The sequence below is a fragment of the Eutrema salsugineum genome, unplaced genomic scaffold (genome assembly GCF_000478725.1).
Source record: "Eutrema salsugineum unplaced genomic scaffold, Eutsalg1_0 scaffold_15, whole genome shotgun sequence".
Classification (NCBI taxonomy): Eukaryota; Viridiplantae; Streptophyta; class Magnoliopsida; order Brassicales; family Brassicaceae; genus Eutrema; species Eutrema salsugineum.
Window position 1 is genome coordinate 6,856,473 of NW_006256867.1, and position 7,009 is coordinate 6,863,481.

Consider the following 7,009-nt stretch of genomic DNA (forward strand, 5'->3'; position numbering starts at 1 on the left):
AATCCATATATGATATGTGTTATAACATCATGTTAATTTTTCTTTTGAACTCACAATTTATTTCAAGTATGTTCTTCTTTTCATTAATTTCAATTTCAAATATGATGAAACTGATGATGAAGAAGACTACCCAAAATGAGACATTGGAGGCGGATATTATAAAAAAGGAAGCAGCAACAAATTTGATTAAGTTTCCAATCAATTATCTTCTTTTTATTTCTTTTTATTTCGTATTATTTCGTAATATTGAGTTCATTTCTTCTTCTTATTCATTAAAATTTCAATTGTTGAACTTTGTCATTATCATAAATTTATTCCAAAAATCTTTCATTTCTTCAAATTTTGTAGTCTTGATAAATTTTCTGGTTATTGTTGTTACATTTTATTATTCCATTTTGTTATTGGATATCCAATATTAGATTCATACTAATCCATTATCTGTTTGTTGTTCTCCACTACATGTTTTTAACGTGTAGCATTTAAGAAAATAATAATTCAAAGAACACATTGAATTTAGTAAATATATCAATTTAGTTTAAGAAATATATCACCCAAAATGCTATAACGTATTTTTTCCACCCAAAAGACAATGACAAACCCAACATTATAATTACACACATTCACTTAAAACAATTTTCTTGATATTTCTATTAGGAAAATCAAATAAAAACATATATACAAAAATTCATATATACATATTAACTAACAACTAAAAACCCAAACAAATCAGTTAATTCTCAAGTTGATTTTGCAATAATCATTGACTATGGCAGATATTTAACAATTAAATTTTGTAACCTATGATTTTAAAATTCAATTAAACTGAATAGATTGACCACTTAATTGACATGTAACTTAAATGATTCATCTACATTTCTTATATATGTAGCAATATTCTTTAGTACAGAAACTTCTGATGATCCAAGCGTAGAAGTTGGTGTATGTAAAGAGAGAAGAAAGTGGACGCCGAAGGAGGATGTGGTTCTTATAAGTGCATGGCTGAATACGTCTAAGGACCCAGTCGTTAGCAATGAGAAAAAGGCTGGAGCCTTTTGGAAGCGGATTGAAGCATACTACAACTCAAGCCCACAGATTGCTGAGATTCCTAAAAGACAAATGAGTCAAATCAAGCAGAAGTGCGAGAGGATTAAATATCAAACCTGCAAATTTGTAGGGTGTTATGAGACTGCCATGAAAGAGAAGTCTAGTGGCGACGTTATGAAAGCAGCGCATGATCTCTTTTTCAATGATCACCAGATCAAGTTTGTGCTTGAGCACGCATGGATGGAGCTTCGCCATGACCAGAAGTGGTGTTTTACACCTGCTGCAAAGGATTGTTGATGGGCTTGCGGGCCTAGGGTTATTTTTTAATAAGCCCGTTGGTCCTCCAAACTTTTAAATTTATAAAACCTTAGTGTCTGCAAGTGCACAGATGTACGTTGTAGGATTTAGGGTGTCGATCCACATGGAGGATGTCTAATCTGCAAGAAACAACAAACTGAGAAGTAAGCAAAGTCATAACCAAGAAAAAGTTTTGGGGTTTTTGGTTAAGATCCTAAACTAAGCCTAATCTAATATTCACAAGAAATAAAATGCAATGCAGGATGAATTGTTAAAAGAATATCTCAAGCATATCAACTCAAACTAAAGACTCTTAAACTCATAGGTGGCGATTTAGACTTCTCCAGTTTACTCTAATCGATGTATGATGGCATTTTTAATTAGCTTTCAGGCGATTTATCTTCATCTGTTTCTGGGAATCTGCATGGAACTAGAATAGACATATGTATGATTAACCAACTCTTGTCACCTTAATAAACTAATCGCTTAGATCTAGCAATTAACTCTCGCTCTCATGCTAAACTTAAGATCATGCATTAGACATTGAATTCGTCTGCTCACATCTTCTCTATAGGTAGTTTTCGACTCTTATAGCGACTATGTTCTTCTGAAGCTAGGTACGGATGATCTGATACAGCACTCTCGTGGCTCTGATCGATCCTAGGCTATAGAGAATATGTCATGAATCTACTCTCATGCTTTATGAACAACTTAGAAGGGATGAGATCCAGAATATGGTCTAGAACAATAGAAATCCTAATCGATATATATGCTTGTCGATATCTTCAAACAACTTGACTCTCTGAAACAAATCTACATGATGCAATGAATGATGAAAGACATAGATGAATGCAAAAGAATTAAACAGAAAAGTTAATAAGATAAAAAGGAGAAAGAACAATGTATCTTGGGAAGAATCCCCATCTCCATCGCCTAACCCTAGAAAAACATAGTTTCGTGGCTCAAAATCTCATTACAGGAGACACACCCGTTTAGGGCTGCTAAGAAATGTATTTATAGGTCATAAGGTCTTCCAGGTCTCATTTAGGGCTTCTCTGAAGAGGAATGGCGAAGTGAGCTTTTATGTTGGGCCTTATGGCTCGTCCTAAGGTCCACCAGGGGTGAGAGTCTTCCAGGGCAGGTAAAACATGTGTTTCCCGCGGGTGAGAGTCTTCCGGGATTGGTGAACATGGTCAACTTGTTCTCTATGTATCTTTTGATTGCACCATTGGATCTTTGTGATGTAAAGTGCTATGGAAAGATGGTTGTCTCCTATTGATTTTCTCCAAATTTGAGCTGGATCGGACGGTGGGAAGGCCTCCATTTGTTACCACACTTCCGACGGTCTGACTCTGAGCTGAAAAAGTTGATTTCTTCCATTTTGTCATCATTTTCCCTAAGTTTCCTGAAAAGAGCCTTGAAACTACAAAAACATGGAATTCATAATAAAAATTTCTAAAACTGATTAAAACCTTTGAAAAAGCATTTGAAATCAATGGTAAAAATGGGTCAAAATCGGGTGTTATCAACTTCTCCAGACTTAACAAAAAAAGACCAAATCTGGAAAAAATATCATTCAACAGAAATGAGAGGGAACTCAAAATATCAGCAACCATACTTCTAGACCTTAATTATGGACGATGCATCAATCAGATCAAGTCTAGAAAATTCTCACCAAAATACAAACAAAACTAGTCCGTTAATATGTCATGCGAAAATCCACACACTTAGAACTAATTTCCAGTCAACTAGCTCTTAACATTCATTAAAGGTTTCAGTGATTCTCATCAAAAGTACATTAAACAAGGCATTCAAGTTTAGGTATCAAAACGATTTTTAATGGTAAGGCTTGATGTGTTTAGGGTTACCTTTTAGTGGAGAGACAGGACATTATGCAAAACAGCAAGAGAGGATGGAACTGTAAATGCCCCCACAGTTTCAGTCACATTCTCCTTGCTTCAAGATTTCTGATCTCATTTCTTCAGGTTCTCCTTATAGTTCCCCCAGACTTAGATTTTTGTCCAGGTTCTGAATCCATAACTCCTTAAGTGAATTTTAATGCCTTGGTTCAAGTGATTTTGGCTTCTCCGACTCTTTTAGGCTTTTGGTTTCCTTTCCTTTCTTTCTTTTTCTCTTTTTTCGTTTTTTTTTTTGAATGGGGAAACTGCCTTTTGACTTAGAGTCTTAGGGAGCAGGAAATTTACCTTTAAGAATGAGCTTTTCTGAGGCATCATAAGATTTTTGGCACACTCCCTTCTGGTCTCTTTCAGTCTTTCTCTTGGGTGACTGAAAACTATGTTGTTCCTCCCTCTCTGGCATGTTTGCACCTATCTGTCGATATAAACTTAAGAGAGAATGCATGAGGTTGAACATGAAGGTTTGGGTTAAGGGTGTGGTACCAGCTAAAGGTGAACTGGCCATCTAGGACAACAAAAAGTGGTAACAATAAGGTAAAGATGTCCTAGATGTATATCATGATGCCTTTTTAAAACCATTGATGAGAAAATTAGATGTCAAGATTAAGTCCAAGTAGAATAAGCTAGTATATCCTGTCAGAAAAGGTCTTCATGAATAGAAGTCCTCTGGTGTGATTTCGTAGTGTAAGTACTCTAGCTACCGCCTTGTCTAGTACTAAACCTTGAAAGAGCTTTCATGAGTGATTGGTGTAGAAGCAAACAAGTTGGTTATCAGCATCCATTTTATCATTATTCCCTCAAAATGTATTTGACCGTTGAATACAGTTTTTGAAACTCAAAATACTTTTGAAAAGCTTTAAGAAAATCGAAAAAATTGAAAAATTTTAAAGAAAATGCAAAATGCAAAAGCTCATGCAAGAAAAAGTGGTTAGAAAGAGATGAAATCCTCCCCCAGACTTAAATCACACTGTCCCCAGTGTAAAATAAATCAGGCAAGGATGAGAAATAGAATATGTGAAAAAATTAAAAAGATTAAGGAAAAGAGAACTTACCTGGTGTTGGTGATAGATTGTGAGGTGGTTGTGGTGGTGATAAGGTGTTGAATGGTGGATGGTGGATGATGTGGAGTGGTGGTGATGCTTGATCAAACATGGATGATAGGGATCCAAAATAGTAGATTCGATCAAGGTGGTGGTGGAAGTGGCCAAGGAAGGCCGAATGGTGCTGGCCGCGGATCAAGACATACCGGTCGCGGTAAGACGCGTGCTGTCCGCGGCAAAATGCTTGCTGGCCGCGGCTGAACCTCCTTTGGCCGCGGCTGAACCTCCTTTGGCCGCGGTCAGCTCCTTTTTTTTTATGGCATACTAAGGCCTGTGTAAAATAAAAGAAACAAAACTAAAAAAAGAAAGCTAAACATAAGCAAATAAGTACCTAAATGGGTTGTCTCCCATCAAGCGCTTTGGTTTATAGTCCTTAGCTAGACTTTGCAAAGAAAAAGACTTAGTTCAAATAGGATCTTGTCCTAAGACAAGTCCTTTTCGAAATCCTCATGTTATGTCTTGCAGGTTGTTCATCACTCCCGAGTTCTTCTGGTTCAAATGCCTGGGCCTTATGCTCTCCTCTTTTGCTCTTAAGTGGTGTAGCTTCATGGAAGATGTCCTTGTCGATATTGGCAAAAGAAACTCTCCTGTTGGGCCAATCCATGATGGCTCCAGCAGTTGCTAAGAAAGGCCATCCAAGAATAACTGGATAAGAGTCATCTTTGGTCTTCACTATGTATAGATCGACAGGTGCAATGCAATCTCCAATCCTTAGAGGAATGTCTCGGGCTATCCCTCTTGGTGTTGCACTTGAATCATCTGCTAAGCTAATCTTTGTCCTGGTACTTGAAATGTGTTTAATGCCAAGTCTCAAAGCAGTTGCTTTGGACATCATGTTAATGCAAGCTCCAGAATCACAAAGAATATTGAGGAATCTTTCACATCTAATGTCACAAGAGATAAGAAATTGACCTTTGTCTTGAACTTTGTGCAGAGTTCGAACTGGTCATTCCTGTGGATGATCTAGTGCCTCAAATGCAGAATAAGAATCACAATAGAACTTTGCTGCATCGAACTCGATGATTGAATCTATGTATGGCATTCCAGTTCTCTTAGGTGATTCATCCTCCACATCTATGACATCTGGTTCTTCTTCTGTGATCTTCATGCATGGGATATGAGAGTCCTGCTCTTCTGGTCCATCAGGGTCTTGGTGATGCAAACTTAGAGGGAGATGGTGGTTCTCCGCAGGTGGAGACGTTGCATCCATGGTAGAGAAGGGTTCGGACGCAGGTGAAGCTCTCGCGGCCGCGGTGGAGAATTCTGATGGTTGCTCAGCTGCTTCTCCTTCTTGCTCCTTGAGGATGTCTTTCAGGGCTACTCTGGATGTCCGTTGTAGGGTCTCCTGCATCAGAATTGGTTGATCCTCCTTCTTTTTGCTGACCATGAACAAGAGAATCCTTCTTATGATTCTCAAAGATCTTCCTCACAACAAGATTTGTGTCTCCTTGGCACTTAGAGAGATGCTTGATGTCAGAACTGGTTTCCATGCTCTTGTGTTCAAGCTTGCTTATGTGAAATTAAATCTCTTGAAGTTCACCATCTGTCTTTCCTCTGTATCATGAAGCGATATCATTGGCCTCCTTGATCTCTAGCTTGGCAGCCTTTGCATCGATGGATCTTTGAAGGATATCATACTTCTGATTTGGCTTCTCTTCCTCAAAAGCTTCTATCTTCCTTTTTAAGGCAGCAATATCTTGAGAGTGCAGATCTTCCAGCAATTTCACATGGTGAGTGAGGTCATCGATCCTCTTGTACAGAGTAGCTTCCGTTGGAGCATTGATTCAGCATAGCTCCTAATCGATTCAGTTGGAGCCTAAATCGATCAGCCTCTGCGTTTTGGTGCAGAATCTGATGAGGAAGAGGATGAGATGGTCGACGATTCACCAGGTGTGGCGAATAGGGCTCATCTCGACGGTGTGGAAGTCGCGAGTCTCCATGGTGGTGGTTCGGATTAGGGTTCCGAAGATGATTATCAAAATCACGCCTGGAGGGTGATTCACATGCGCATGGAGCTTCACACAGGTCGCAGGACCTTTGCTCAGGGTTAGGGTTTCTTCTTGGGTGATCCATGCTTCAAAGGTTTCTGAAACTAGGGCAAACAGAAGAAAGAATAAGCAGATAAAGAAAAATTTAGGGTGTTTATGAATTTAGTTTACTTCCTATGTTGCTTTGGCAGAAACTAGACATCTATATAGTCTTCTGCGGCTTAAACCTCCCAGGTTTAGACCTCCAGAGATTAAATCCTCCCTGGCAACGGCGCCAAAAACTTGATGGGCTTGCGGGCCTAGGGTTGTTTTTTTAACAAGCCCGTTGGTCCTCCAAAAGTTTTAAATTTATAAAACCCTAGTGTCTGCAAGTGCACATATGTACGTTGTAGGACTTAGGGTCATAGGGAGGATGTCTAATCTGCGAGAAACAACAAACTGGGAAGTAAGCAATGTCATAAACCAATAAAAAGTTTTGGGGTTTTTGGTTAAGATCCTAAACTAAATCTAATCTAATATTCACAAGAATTAAAATGCAATGCAGGATGAATTGTTAAAAGAATATCTCAAGCATATCGACTCAAACTAATGACTCTTAAACTCATAGGTGGCGATTTAGAATTGATATGTCTATATTTTAAGAGTCTGTACTGGCCCAGTCTGC